We start from the raw sequence: 16,302 nt of genomic DNA, 5'->3' as shown, positions 1-16,302 counted from the left end.
CTTACAATACTACTGACTTGTAGTATTGATTTTGTGTCCTGAGATGCTGCTATATTCCTTGATCACTTCTAAGAGTTTTGAAGTTGAGTCCCTGGAATTTTCCAGGTATAGGATCATGTCATCAGCAAAGAGTGAGAGTTTGATCTCCTCTGACCCTATTTGGATACCCTTGATCACCTTCTCTTGCCTGATTGTGATGGCTAAGACTTCTGTTACTATATTGAATAGCAGTGGAGACAGTGGGCATCCTTGCCTAGTTCCTGATATGAGTGGAAATGTTTTCAATTTTATACCATTCAATTCAATATTGGCTGTGGGTTTGCTGTAGATAGCCTCTATCAGTTTAAGAAATGTCCCTTTCATGCCTATTTTCTTAAGTGTTCTGATCATGAAAGGATGCTGGATATTATCAAAGGCTTTTCTGCATCAATTGAGAGAATCATATGGTCTTTGTTTTTTATTTTATTGATGTGATGTTTTATATTTATAGATTTGCATATGTTGAACCAACCCTGTAACCCTGGAATAAAACCAACTTGATCATGTTGTATAATTTTGTTGATGTGTTGTTGAATCCTGTTTGCTAAGATCTTATTGAATATTTTTGCATCGATATTCATTAATGATATTGGTCTATAATTTTCTTTCTTTGTTGGATCTTTTCCTGGTTTGGGTATCAGGGTGATGTTTGCTTCATAGAAAGTGTTGGGAAGTATTCCTTCTTTTTCTATGCTTTGGGAAACGTTGTATAATATAGGTACTAGTTCCTCTTGAAAGGTTTGATAGAATTTGGATGTGAAGCCATGTGATCCTGGACTTTTCTTTTTAGGGAGATTTTGTATTGATGATGCTATTTCAATGGTTGATATGGGTCTATTCAAGATTTCTAATTCTTTCTGGTTGAGTCTAGGAAGGTGGCGTGCTTCCAGGTATTGGTCCATTTCCTTCAGATTTTCATATTTCTGGGAATAGAGATTTTTGTAGTAATCATTGAGGATTTTTTTAAATTTCTGAAGTGTCTGTTGTTATTTCTCCTTTATCATTTCTGATAGATGATATTAGAGATTTTACTTTTCTATTTCTGGTTAGGTTGGCCAAAGGTTTATCATTTTGTTAATTTTTTCAAAAAACCAACTTTTTGTTTCATTGACCTCTGAATGATCTTTTTGTTTTCAATTTCATTTAATTCTGCCCTAATTTTGGTTATTTCTTTTCTTCTGCTGGGTTTGGGGTTGGAATGTTCATCATTTTACAGTTGCTTGAGATGATCCATTAAGTTGTTGGCTTCCTCTCTTTCTGTTTTCTTGATGAAGGCTTCCAATGCTATAAATTTCCCTCTTAGGACTGCCTTTACAGTATCCCCCGGGTTTTGATAATTTGTGTTTTCATTAACAGTTAGTTCCAGAAATTTGGTGATTTCCTTCTTAATCTCGTCTTTGACCCAGCTATCAGTCAGCCTAAGATTATTTAGCTTCCATGACTTTGTTTGAGTATGAAGATTCCCATTGCTGTTGAGTTCAATTTTTATTCCAAGATACAAGGAATGATTTCTATACTTTTAAATTTACTGAGGTTAGACTTGTGCCCTAGGATATGATCTGTTTTGGATGATGACCCATGGCTGATGAGAAGAATGTATGTGCAGTTTTATTAGGGTGAAATGTTCTGTAGAGGTCTGTAAGTCTATTTGTTCTAAGGTCAGGTTTAAGTCTAATATTCTTTGTTTTTTTCTTGGAGGATCGATCCAAAACTGTCAAAGGGGTGTTAAAATCTCCAACTATTATAGTGCAGGAAGATATCAAGGTGTTCATATCAATTAGGATCTGCTTTATGAATTGAGGAGCATTCTGGTAGGCTGCTGAAATGTTAATTATCAAAATCTTTTCATGCTGTGTGTTTCCTTTGACAAATATGTAGTGACCTTCCTTATCTTTCTTTATCTTTGTTTGTTTAAAGCCAATCGTATCTGCTACTAAAATTGCAACCCCTGCTTTTTTCTGGTTTCCATTTGCCTGTATTATACAAGTCCATCCCTTCACCCTGAGTCTAGGTGAGATTCTCGTATACAGCAGATATCCAGTCTGAGTTTATGTATCCAGTCAGCCAGCCTGTGCCTCTTTAGAGGACAATTTAAACTGTTCACATTAATTGAGAGAATTGATAAGCCTGGTTGTGTTTTGGGTGTCATGATTTTTGGATGTCCAGTGGACAATTTTAATACTTTCACCACTGTGGAAGTTGAGTTTTGTTCAAAAAATTTCTGGGTGAGTTTACTTTGTGCTGGTTGTTGTGGAAAATGGGTCTGAGAATATCCAGGAGAGCTGGTTTAGTTATGGCAAATTTCTTCAACATGTCTATGTCATTAAAGTATTTGATTTCTCCATCGCAAATGAAACTCAGTTTAGCTGGATACAGGATCCTGGGTTGGAAGTTGTTTTGTTTTAAGAGATTGAAGGTTGATGACCATATTCTTCTGGCTTGAAATGTTTCAGCTGAGAGATCTGCAGTTATTCTGATATTTTCCCTTTGTAGGTGATGCTTTTCTTATGTTTGGCTGCTTGCAGAATTTTCTCCTTCATCTTAACTTTGGCAAAGTTAATCACAATGTGTCTAGGAGACGCTTTATTTGGATTGAGTCTTGCTGGGGTTCTGAAACTGTCTGCTATCTGAAGTTCTGAATCTCTTGCAAGTTTGAGAAATTCTCCTCCAAAATATCTTGGAGTAGAGCATCTGTACCTTTAGGACCATACTCTTCTTCAGGCATTTTTATAAAATGAATGTTTGATCTTTTGGAGTGATCCTACAACTCTCTCAGGGAATGATCAGTTTTTGCTCTCCATTTGTTTGCCTCTTTGAGTGTTTGGGAACGTTCAAAAGCTTTGTCATCAGTTTCAGATGATGACATCATCAGTTTCTTCTGCCTGGTCAACTCTGTTACTGAAGTATTCTACTGTATTTTAGAGCTCCTCAACTAACTTTTTTGTTTCCTTGAGCTCTGCTATCTCTTTTTTCATTTTGTCCATATTTTTGGTGACTTGGGCTTTGGTTTCATTAATTTCTTGAGACAACTTTAGAACTACTCTTTGGAATTCAATTTCCATCTTTTCTTCCATTCTATTTATCTTATTTGCAATCCATATTCTGAATTCAGTTTCTGACATTGCTGCCATTTTTTTACGCATGGCATCTTCATTTGTAACTCCTTTGTCATTTCTTGGGGGGGAGGGGTTGATCTACTCTGGTTATTCATGTTGCAAGAGTTCTTCTATTGGGTCAGAACCATGATTATTCTCCACTGTTTGGTTATTAGAAATGGTAGGGTGAGATTGAATTGGGGTTCCCAGGTATTAGAGATAGCCCCTTGCCAAAACTCTACACTTTGAAATTGTGGCTTATCTCCTACAACCTTACAAAGGCCCCTTTCACAATTTTGGCTGGAGATTCTGAGGACCTACTTGGTGAGATAGTGCAGGCTAGCTCTGTTTTGTTATCAGCCAACCTCTACCCTATCCTAAGAAACCACACTCTTAGATTTAAATCTCAACTGTGAAGAGATACAAAGAGCTGCAGTGCCCAGCCCCTACCCTTCAGTTCTCTTCCACTACAGAACTTCAAAGGTCAACCTCAGAATGTCCCAGAGTGGACAGCCCCAAACATGGGTTCAAACCAAATTGTCTCTGGCAGTGCAAACAAACCCTGCCCAACAGAGAGGTATTCAAGGACAAGTCAAAGCAAAGGGATTCAAAGCACAATTGGAGCCAGGGATCCACACTCCCACCCATCAGACTAAGTCCACACTGTTGTCTGCTTCTCTGCTCACAGGCCCAGCTGGAGCCAGGAGCAATGCCCCTGCCCACCGGGCTCAGTCCACACACAGCTAGTCTCTGGAGTAGAGTCTGGAGTAGTGCTTGCCAGACCAGTTCCAAATCCAGTTCCAAGGGACCACACCACCCCTTGCCAGTCTCAGTCCACTGCCAGGCAAGCCTCTGTTTGCAGGCTGTGTTGGAGTCAGGACACCAGGCCTGCCCTCTGGTCTCAGTCCACACACAGCTAGCCTCTGCTTGCCAGACCAGTTGGAGTCAGGGGACCACGCCCTGCCTGCCAGTCTCAGTTTACTGCCTGGCAAGCCTCTGTTCACAGGCTCTGTTAGAGTCAGGGCACCATATTCTGCCCGCAGATCTCAGTCCTCACCTGGTAAGCCTCTGCTCACGAGCCCCGCTGGAGGCAGTGGAGTATGTCCTAGCCCTCAGGGGTTGGTTCACACCCAGTAAGCCACTGCTAGAGGGTTCTGTTGGAATCAGGAGACCACGCCCTTGCTCTCAGGTCACACTCACAGGCCCAGCAGGGACCAGCCCTGTCTGCCAAACTCAGTCCACACAGGGGAACCACTCTCCTGCTGTGGGTGCCATTAGAGCCGGGAATTCTGCACCCCATCCAACAAGACACAGCCCAAACCAAGGGTCAACACTACCACTGGCTGGGCATAGTCATAACCAGGGGACTGCTCCTCCTCCCACTGAGTGTTCCTTTCTTCCCACACCCTCTTTCTTCCCCATTAGTCACAGATTCCATCCTGATGGTTGGTGGTCCACACTATGCCAAAGTCTCTCAGGACAAGACCAAACACTCTATGTTCTGTGGGGGGGTGGAGGAGTGGGGTGGTGGTGGGCAGAACTTCAGACCACCATGCAAAGGGGAAAGGGCGGACTTGAAGTTTGGACTTGTGGGGAAAAATATCTGTTCAATTATATGTCTGGCGGGGTGGTGTCTAGGTTCATAAGTGGGACCTCCCTGAAGAAAGAGACCTGGAGTTTGGCAGCTCTCTCTAGCGAGGTAAAATGAGAGGACTTTTGTTCCCTGCTCATTCGCAGATAACCTGCAGCAGGCCTCCTGCTTGGGGGAGTGGTCTCCTGTCCTCTAGTCAATAGGCTTTGTACCTGTAATTTGTTTTCTTGAATGCTCTTCCTTGGAGTTACAGCTTGCCGAACTTCTTTCTTGGCTCAGCTCCCTGTCTTTGGCTTCGTAGAGTCTGATTCCATCCAGTTTTTCTTCCTTTGCTCAGGAGCCTCTGACGAGAGTTGCTACCAATCGGCCATCTTTCCAGAATTCCCCCCTCTTTTTTTTTTTAATCTTATTTTATTGTTATTCTATCTTTTTGAATGTCTATTTTTGTAAACATTGTAATTGTCCATAACATATTGGTATAGAGCATCTATATGCTGTCTGGCAAGCAGCATAAATTAGTAAAATCACATTAAATTATAAGAAAGCATGTCTATTAAATCTTGGAGATCACAGACCCCAGATATGTAGCTTTGGCTGTGGCTCCACCCTTCCATAAATTTGACAAACTTCATTTTTCTAAGTGGCTCCTAAACATTGGAAGGATCTATTTTGAGCAGAGCAAAGGTACCAAATTCAGGGATAATTGTGCTATTCACAGGGGATCTGCCAGCTTCCTTATTGTCTGAATCACATGCCCCCCCTCCTTTTATATTTATTTAGAGATAGGGTCTTGCTCTGTCACCCAGGCTGAAGTACAGCAACATGATCATGCCTCACTATCACTTATAATTCTGAGGCTTAAGGGATCCTTCTGCCTCAGCCTACCTAGGAACTAGGACTACAAGTGCACACCACTGGGCCCAGCTAATTTAAACTTTTTTTTTTTTTAGAGATGGGGTCTTGCAATGCCCAAGCTGGTCATAAACTCCTGGCCTCAAGAGATCCTCCCACCTTCCCTTCCTAAAATGCTGAGGTTACAGTTGTGAGCCACCATGCCCAGCATGTGCTGTTCTTTGCCACCTGTCTGTCACCCCTTGGTGAGCAGAGATCTTTGAGTGTCCTCACCAAGATTTAAGGAAGTCATTCCTGAGCTGCAAGATGTCCTGAGTTTCTGCTTTTGAGTCTTTCTCTCCCTGCTTATGTCTTTCTTGCTACACTTCCCCAGCTTAGTGCTCACTAGTGCCCCACTCACAGACTTAGGTCTCCTGTAGGAAGCTCAGGAATAAGTAGAAGAGAAGAACCCACAGCCCACACTCTCAGCTGCTGTTACAATTGGCTCCAGACTTATGCACACAGGGGCACACACTGCCAGACAGCCTGACTCACTTCTATTCTTTATAGAAGTTATGCTCTTATGTTAGCTACTGACATCTTATTACATTTGTATAATTTTAAGCCATCTCCAAATTTTTCTGAAATGAGAAGATAGTACATAAAAGAGATACAAGAATAAAATCAATGAGGCTAGGTAAAAATTCTGCAGCTCTTAATTTGAATTATATATATAATTAATTATACATTTTATCTAAGTATATATTTATTCATCATATGTCATACATGCATACAATTCAAATATATGTGTATATGTTTTTTTCTTTCCTAGCTCTTACCGTGAAAAAGATCCAGAAGTTATGAAAAACTCAACAGGACCTCTAGCACCTAGGTAATGACTTCAAAATATCATCCCCACTAAAGGAAATGAGCTCCTTAGAGAAAATAGTTGTTTCTAGGTCTGGAGGGGAAGTGTGAACATTGAGCCTATAATATCTTGACATACTAGAAAGCTAGCAAGTCATCAAACATACTATGGCCATGCAAAAGGTCTCAGGAGCCATGAGCTCCTAACTCCACTAAAATGAAAAGCTCTCAAGTATCCACATCTAATTCCAATGCATGGGAAACATAGAGACAGACACCAGAGAACTGCCATCAGTAAAATTAGACTGTGGTAAAATGTACAGTTCCCCACAGAGGGAAAGAAATTATTCCCTTCAAAAAATATAATTCGAAAGGCATTGGGGAAGGAACACAGGGAGAGGGAAAGAGAGAGAGAAAAAAAGAATGTAGATTAAAGAAACGAATAATGTATGATCTCATTTGGACCTGGTTCAGTTAAACAAATTGAAATAATTAAAGCATTTATAAAACATTTCTGGAAATATAAGTGCTGGGTAATTTATGATACAAAGGAATTATTGCCACATTTTAGGTGAGATAATGGTAATTTGCTTATATTTTTACAAGAGTGCTAGTCATTTTTGGATATAAATACTGAAATATTTCAAGGTAAAATGCTATTATCATCTGAGATTTGCTTCAAAAAAATTAAGGAGAGGGAGAAATAAGCCATATGGATATGGATGAAGAAGATTGGCCATGAACAGATCATCACTGGATCTGGGTGATGAGTAAGTGTTATTCTCTCTACCTTTCTATAGGTTTAAATATTCCCATTGAAAACAAAGACTGCTCTAAGACTTAGCTCATGTGCTTCAGCCCGTGTTTCTGTTTTCATGTGTGGTTCTTTCTGTGTGTTTGCTTTCTCATCCCCTCCAGATCAGCTTTCTCTTCCTTGCTATCCACATGGCCACACTAGTCCTGGCCTTACATGGTCTAAGAGCCCTGTGCCAACTAAGAGGTGTCTCTATATCCAAATTCCACATTCCTTGGAGAGAAAATATGATGAGCCAAGTCCCCACTTAACCTGTGGTCAGAGGAAAGAGCATGACTGTCCTCTTGGCTGGTGCTAGGGGAAGAGATATTCTGCCTCAGGCAGAATTTTGTAGCCAATGTGCCACAGGCTACATACAGATGTGCCAAGGTCTGGGTCCTACTAGAGTCACCAAGCAGGACCTGTAGTGACCTAAGCCCTCAGGGGAATTGCCTTCAGCCATGAGAAGGAGACTCATCCACTTACCCAGGTGCCATGCACATCCCATTAATTTTCAAGGGCTTCGTGGCAGGACAAAGATTGGGAAGCATTGACTGAGGGTGGTGGGCAGGGTGTTGGTTTTGGCCAGATTTCAGGGACGTAATCTAAAATATAAAACAAAGTGTAAGACTACAATCATGGTAAATCAAGGAGCTGGAATCTAAAGCCAGATCCAAAGCTTCTTATGCTAATGCAACACTATAATGCCCCACCCAACTATTTTGCATGGTTTTGATAGGTATTGCCAGTGCCCATGGATTCTGAAAAGAGAGCATTACTTAAGCACTGGTGTTTGCGTGTTGCCATGGTTTGGTTCCTGGGCAGTAGACTCTGAGACAGAGATTATGGTGCAATGGGTTTATTAGGGAGTACCCTTGGGACCAACTTGTAGAAGGAAAGGAAGCAGGACTGGGCAGACAGGGATACTGGGCACTGACACAGTCTCAACAAAGACTTTGGCCAATCCTGTGGAAGAACTTGGCATAGAGATGGCCATCAGAATTGTCTTGAAGTGTGGAGGGAAGTTTATATTCTTTCATCAATCAGGTACTGGGTATAGGCTGCCTCCAAGAAGGGGACCTGCCCTTGGTGAGTCAGCCAATTCCCAAAGATGGCTGACACCTGCAGGGTGTCTGCTGTGGCACTTCCAGCAGCTGGAGAAACACGTCCCTCAGTCCTGTAGAAGGATCTCTGGGTGGAGAACTAGGCAGAGTTCTTTAAGTCAAAACTAGTAAAATGAAGGATGTTGCAAAGAAATTTTGCTCTGCTAGGATGTTTCATTTTAAAGTCAATTCTTGCTTTATGAAAGTTGAAATTTATCCAGAGGTGATGCTCTCCTCTGTGCAGCAAGCTAAGAGGGAGTAGACTGGCTCTGTGCTCAAAGGGGAAGTCAAACTCACACTGAGCTGGGCCAGATCCTAGTGGGGTTGGCAGTGAGACAGAACATGCCCTAGGCTCATGCAGCTAGAGACTGTTTAAAGGGGGTTGCTCAGGCAGGGCCACGTTTCTGCCCAGGATGGGTAGGAGAGTGCTGTGGGGCTGCAGAGAGGTAGCAGTGGCTTAGACAGGAAGAGTATAGGGTGCCCAAGCAAAGGAGGCAGAGAGCATATGTTTTCACTAGAAATGTTTGACTCTCAGGAAAAAGTAATCATACAATTGCCTCAAGAACTAAAAGTTCTCTCCTTCACAAGATTTTTGCCTCTTTTTGCATCTCTACTGGCTGAGATCCCTACACATCTTGCTCTGGGCCTCTCTTCAGCCACGTCAAGAGCTGGCTCAGCCTTTCAGCTTCCAGACACCAGCAGTCAGTGGTCCAACCACAGTTCCCACCCTGGCTGGTCACCCGTCACCATCCTGGCTCCCTTCCCTCGAACTGCTGTGGTGCCTCACCCTGCTCTTCCCCCAGCGGTCTATCCTGTCACTCTCCAGACCACAGGGCCAGACTATGTACTTATAAAAGACTTACCAAGGACAGAGAAACCGAGCTTAGCACTAGATATGTAGTACCATCTATGAGTCTCCCAGGATGGGATTCTCCACTTGAATGTTCTAGGATCCAGCTTACTTGCTCTCAAAGGAAATGGCCCTCATGGATTCTACCTGGTCCCAATCCTTCTGAGTCCCAGGGAAAGGGAAAAGGCCAACGTCATTCTCAGCCCTAGTCTCAGAAATAATTGTGGACATGCCATTTCATCCGCAATGAAGGCAATTGTTTATACTATTTTGTCATAAAGTCTTGTCCCACACTGTTCTCTGTGCTTCCTTATAAGAGTAGGAGCTTGGTTTACTTTTTTGTAACATGAAAGCATACTAAGCCAGTTTTTCCGCAGAGAAGTGATCTGCTCACAAAGGTGATGTCAGACTTAACAGTGGAGAAATTGGGAAAAATCTTTCATTTTTCAGCAGCACCCCACTTCCATCCCCTCAGCCACATTCCCACCAGCTTTTAGGTTTCATCATGGTAACTGGGTCCAATAATGACTAAAGTGCTCCATTGTATGAGTAATTCAATTTTCCGGTAATCACTCTTCACTTGTGCCTTCTTCAGGGAATACTCTCTTCTAAGCTTCATGGGTGAAAGCAGCCAAGAGACAAAATTACACGCACATCTGTCCTCTAAATATCACCGGGTGAAGGGTCTCTGAAATACCAGGTTCCTCACAGCGGCCTTCACATCCTTGTTCCTCAGGCTGTAGATGATGGGATTCAGCATGGGGGTCACCACCCCATAGAAGAGGGAGATGAGCTTGTCTGCGAGGTCCTGCTTGTCAGCCCCCAGTGGGTCCTTAGACTTGGGCCTCCCGTACATGAAGAGGATGGTCCCGTGGAAGACGACCACGACTGTGAGGTAGGCAGAGCAGGTGGAGAAGGCCTTTTTCCTCCCCTCAGCTGAGGGGATCCTCAGGATGGTGGCAATGATGAACACATAGGAGAAAGAGATGAACAGGACTGCAATTACTAGGAAGATCACATTTTCACCCCCATGCTGATTATATTGACAGAGATGTCAGCACAGGCCAACTTCAGGACAGCCAGGATCTCACAGGTGAAGTGGTTGATGACCACAGAATGGCAGCCTCATCGCAAGGGATGTTTGAACCATGGAGGCAGCAGTTCCAGCCACCAAGGAACCAGCAGCCATAGGCACATAAGCAGCCTTGCTCATTACCACAGGGTACCTAAGGGGGGTTGCAGATGGCCACATAGTGATCAAACACCATCACACCCAGGAGGAGGCACTCTGTCCCTGCCATGGCAAAGGAGAGTGCCATTTGCACAGCACAGGCTGAGAAGGAGATGGTTTTCATGGGGGTCAGGAAGCTGTCAAGGATGACAGGGACTGAGGAGCTTATATAGCAGATGTCCAGGAAGGACAGGTTCCCCAGGAAGAAGTACATGGGCGTGTATAGGCGGGAGTCCAGGATGGTCACCAGGATGAGGACCCCATTGCCCAGCAAGACCACCAAGTGCATCGACAGGATGAGCACAAAGAACATTTTCTCTAGCTTTGGGTGGGCAGAGAGGTCCAGGAGAACAAACTCTGTCACAGAGGTTGTCTGGTTGGCAGTTCCCATATTGCACGTCTTCTGTCAACTGAAGAAAGTATCAGAGGTCCACACTCAACATTCTTTGCCTTGCATAGGACCAGGGTGTGTCTGGAGTTCTAGTCTAGTTAGATGATTAAAAACAGTTTTGAAAGCCTGTAATATTTATTTACTTCCAAGAAAATCAGAAATTATTTTGGGGCCATAGGATATCAAATTTACAAGATTTAAAATGATGACTGATAATTTAATGCATTTGATCAACAACAAAGATATATAACACATTCATTTTAGTAGTGCTATATTCTACATGGCAATTCATCTTATTAAATTTTCGTCAGAAAAGTAACTTCAAGCTTGCTCCATATTCCCCTACTTTGTGTCAGATACCAGTGACAAGATTTTGTTGTGAATCCTCATCTGGTAGATATTTCTTCTTTCCAGATAATTCCCCTGGAACACATACACCTGTTGTTCCCAAGATCTACTTTCTCATGGGCAACATCATCCCTGGGGCTTTCCATCTATCCATCCATCCCTCCAACCCTCTCTCCATCCATCCATCCATCCATCCATCCATCCATCCATCCATCCATCCATTAATCCATCCATATATCCATCCAATCATACATCCATCAACTTATCTATCCATCCACCTATTCATCTATCTATTAATCCATTTATGTCTGAACATCCATCCTCCAAAATAATTATTGGTCAACTAGTATTTAGGTATAACAATTTCTGTGAGTACCAGGGTGACCCATGCTCTAGGTTTAAATGGTCTCTCAACTAGGTAGGAAGGGGAACCAGAAAGGTTCAGTAGAGGCCAGAGCACCAAAAGGGCCCCCTGAGTATTTGTGGGAACAGTGGTCATGGAAGGCTCCCTTGGTGATACAGAATCCAGCTGGGTCTTTAAGGATAAGATGGCAGTGGACATGATGAGCTATGAGGGAAAGGGAAGAGGTTTCCAAGGTACCTTCATGCTCTGGAAATTCTGATATGTCCCTAATAGTTTGAATCTTATGTTCCATGAGGACAAAAAGATAGCTGGCCCCAGAAACCTATACTGTCTCATAACTTAGTTTAGAAATTTAGTTCTCTCAGGTAACTAAAGCAGTCCTTTTTTTGCTTATCGTTCTACAGGATCTCCTTCCTTTTGGGGGAATGTACACACAGGAACCAGTGCACATAAGCGTTCTTGAGCCTTTGGCTCAGTTGCTAGATATGTCTTCCAGATTTGGAACCTGACACTGATCATACTCCCCACATAATCTAATCCAACCTTCCCTTCCATTGAAGATCCTCTTCTGTGCAACACTGATGCACAGCTTTTCAGTTTCAGTTTGATCTCTTCTAGCGATGAAGAGCTCATTGCATTCTCAAACAGCCCACTCCATATTTGCAGAGCTCTGAAGTCTCAGAAAATTCTTCATACTGATCCAAGTTTCTAAGTTTCTCTCATTCATATGATGGTGGCTGAGCTTTAAAACCCAGGAATTTCCTGGGTTTGTGGAAAGTCATCAGAAGAAGCTCTAAACCCGGAGACCACCTTATTTCTAAGTGAGTCTCTGATGTTAAGTGAGTTCAATACTTAAGACTGAAAAGTTTCACAGGTTTCTTACTTTTTCTGACCCAATGAGAATGGGTTCTGCATGGTCCTCAATCTTTATGATGTCACTGAAATTGCTTCACTTCTTCCCTTCTCAAGCACTAACCCCCTTGGAAAATCAAATCAGAAGTTAGAAATGTTATAGTGCTAATAAAAGGCTAAGTATTACTCTTGTAATAGCCCTCACTTACCGTTTTCAGAAACCTATTGAGAAAGGGTCTTTATGGCTTAGGACCAGTATGTGGACTTAGGTTGATCTGATTTGAAGAAAGGAATGAAAGCTAGTTCTTCCCACTCTGTCTTGGTTCTATGTTTTAGGCAAAATTATAAAGAACAACCAGTAAATGTAAAAGGCAATTTCAAATCATTTCTGTGATTGGGGCTACTCTGCTCCCTAAAGTGATTAAAAGTTTGGATGTAAAATTGTACAAAGTGAGGGAACTTTTTATACTTCTGGGACGATGTCCCCAAGATCCAATTATGCTGAAAGCACTCTAGGAAGCCTTCCTTTCCTTTGTTCCTATTGCTTTCCACACTTGGCCACTGAAGGACATCAGGAGAAGTGTTTTTATGTTCCACTTAAATTTCCGCAAACTTCAAATTGCTAAAAATTCTTGAAAAGAAGTTGTAGAGCTAAAAATTATTTTGGAATGCCCTCTGTGAATGGCATTGTAGAACCAGCAGCTGTGGGCATGATGATTCTAAACCAAGTGCTCAAGGGGACATTTGAGGGAACTTCACATAGAACCCTGGGAAACTTCAAGGAAGAGGAAGATTTTGGTCAGGCTTTCATCAATGGAGGAGAATTTACACATGAAAATACAGACAAGGGATGGGAGGAAGGGAAAACCATCTTGGGGACAGTTTAGCACAGGTCTTGGGCCTATATATTACTTTATAACCTCAACAAGTCATTTGTTTGAAAAGTATCATGGAGCAGGAGGAATTGTCAGCTCGAGGGAAGACATCCTATGTTGGTGGAATCTGGAGTATAACAGCACCATCTAAGATGGCCCCAGTTATTCTTGCCTCCTGTTATATTCATGGCCCTGTGTAATCCCCTCCCTTTGAACAACTTGCTTCTAACCAAAAGAATACTCTCTCATGCTGCCTTTGGTGAAGCAAGCCGAAAGATGGGAGAGACAAACATGACAAGGAACTAGGGGAGGTCTGTGGCCAACAGACAACAAAGACCTGGGGTCCTCAGTCATAATCATAAGTCACTGAACTTTGTCAACCACACAAGTGAGCTTGGAAGTAAATCCTTTCCCAGTGGAAACTTCAGATGAGATCGCAGTCCTAGCCAACACTTAAGCATAGCCTTGTGGAAGACCCTGAAACAGATGATCCATCTAATCTATGATGCTATCTTGACCCGCAGAAAATGTGAGACAATACATACATGCTGCTTTAGGTCACTAAGATTTGGAGTCGTCTGTTATGCAACAATAAACAACTAATCCATAGAGTATGGCAGTGATCTATGAGGGAGCCAGGGAAAGAAAGCAGTTACATGTCACATCCAGAAAAAAGTGGCCCAGTGAAAGGGAGCCTTCTACTTCCTCAAAACGCTTCTACATTTGCAGAGGACATTAATGGTCAGAAGGTTTGTCCTCATTCTGTACCAAAGCCTGCCTCTCTCCTTGCACTTCTGTCTTGGGTGCTCAGCCACTGACCACGCAGGACATGATCACTTCCTCTTTTATGTATCAGCCCCTCAGAGATAGAAAGACAATCAGCTACAGAGAAACTGTAGTTATGCTCAGTTACACTGAAGACACCACCTTTAACTAAGCACAACACTCGTTCTACTGGATTCTCTAAACACCGTGTTCCTGTCAGAGTGTCAGAGATCCTTCTGGGTTACCTGGCAAAGGACCATCTCCTCCAGGAAACTTTCCATGGCAGCTCCTGCCCACAGAACTCTTTTCCCTCTAAGCTTTAAAAGCATCATTCTCTGAGATGTCCAGTTTTGTTCTGAAGTCTGGAGGGCAACTTGTCTAGTTGGTCGCTATCTGTGTCCACATGCATAGCTCTGTTCACATATCCATGTGCATGATGTGTGTGTGCTCAGATTGGGGGTGTCATAACTCTTTTTCTCTTCAGCTTCAAGGATCTAGTAGTATCTATTCTTAAGATCCAAAGCCAATGGCTTCCTCGTGAATCAGAATTGAATCTTGATGTTCTACTCCTGCTTAGATTGTCTCATTGATGGTAGAGAACTCAGCCATATTCTATTATTTTCATTCCCGGTGGAAACTCAGTGGTTTCAATAGTTCTTATTTATCAATAGTTCTTTCAACTACATCCCTCATTTTCCATAGAGGAGTTAGTCCTTATGATCACAGTGGCAAGAAGCAGAAATCAAAATGATGAATAATGAGCTTGGTTTCCTGGGCTTACTCCGTATCTCATTCCTCAACTGAAAAGACTTCTCTGTCGTGATTAGCTTCTTCCTCACTTCCTTTTCTTTCGTCCTATGACTGCTGACAGGAGTCCCTAGAATTACACCCCTTGGGTCCACAGTAAACTCGAATGTCTTAAGTGATCTTTGCAGAATAGTGGGGCTTTGAGAAACAGCTGTGTGTTCTCTTGCTCTACTTGGGAGCTGCACTGAGAGTGGCTGCTCCCTGAAAGCTTCCTGAATTGATAAAAGCTTGTCCCAATTAGGACAGATATGTCAGATATTGACAGATAAGGTAGAGTCCCACTTACCTTTTACAGAAAGGAATTTTACATCTTTAACTTTTATTTTCTTTTGTTTTTGTCCTATAAACCTGGGAAGTCTATACGAGCTCTGAAACAGTCCCTTCAGGATGCCTGTTCATTGACTACACATCCTAGACATCCACTCAGTCTTTGGCACCTGCCCTGGGAACACTGGGCAGTAGGAAGAGGCCTCCTAGTTCTACCCACATCACCACTCAAGGACATCCTAAGGCTCAAGCATTCTTGGGGAAGAGTTCTTCACTCTTGTGTACCAGTTCTACACTGTCTGCCTTGATTGCCAGTTAAGTCCCAAAGCCCTGAGACAGCAACACATATAAACAATAAACATATGGTGAAATCATCACTGAGAGCCATCCTGGAAAAACAGTCTCTGCTATTGGCCCAGGTGGCACAAGGATTCTTGGGCACTCAGGTGACCTCCTGGTGAGAGGAGCTGTTTACTACTTATGACCAAAGAAGAAACAACCAAATATAAGAACAAGCCACCAACAGAGCACATGTTCCTTTTATATTGAAGCTGCTAGAAAACTCAGTAGACAAATTTGTGGCTTGCCAATAGCAGTCATTGTAAGAAGTCTATATATTTAGACAGGCAGACCGATATATACTTCTTTGGGTAAAATTTGCTTACAATGAAATGCACAAATCTTAAGTGTATTATCCTATGAATTTAGACACATGTACACACCCGCATAATCCAAACCTAATCCAGCCATAGAATATTTCTATCACCACAGAGTTTTCTCTTGCTCCTTCGTAGTTAATCCCCAATACCATCCTGTCAGAGCGCCTCATTGGTATAATACTTGCACCTTTATGTCTGCCTTCTCGGGAATATTATATTAATAGAATCATGCAGTAGGTATTCTTTTGCATGAAAGGGGGTGCAGTGAAAGGGAGCCTTCTACTTGAAGGCAAGTCTTGATTCAAAATGTTCTTGAGATTTACCTGGGCTGTTATGTGATTTAGCAGATCATCTCTATTTGTATTTTTCTTTCTGGAGAATAGCCATAATCTTTAGCCCTGTCCTGCTGGGGCACCAGCAACTTGGTTATCAATGTTTACGGTGCACCTTTCAGGAGACACTTCTCTATCCTGGGGGATGAGTTCATGCCTAAGTGTCCATGACCTGTGATGACGTGTTTCTCTCACAGGAAACTTACTTCTACTGGCAGATGCCCTTGTGTCTCATGTCTGAC

The 16,302-nt window shown here is 42.6% G+C and overlaps 1 pseudogene; it reads right to left on the bottom strand.

The window, feature by feature from the left end:
- Nucleotides 1-9,839: 9,839 nt before the first annotated feature.
- On the bottom strand, nt 9,840-10,791 carry LOC128568688 (olfactory receptor 13C7-like; annotated as a pseudogene).
- Nucleotides 10,792-16,302: the final 5,511 nt, after the last annotated feature.

Source organism: Nycticebus coucang, chromosome 2 (genome assembly GCF_027406575.1).
Source record: "Nycticebus coucang isolate mNycCou1 chromosome 2, mNycCou1.pri, whole genome shotgun sequence".
NCBI lineage: Eukaryota > Metazoa > Chordata > Mammalia > Primates > Lorisidae > Nycticebus > Nycticebus coucang.
Note: the sequence above shows the minus strand (reverse complement) of the source record. Positions and strands in the feature narration are given on the sequence as shown.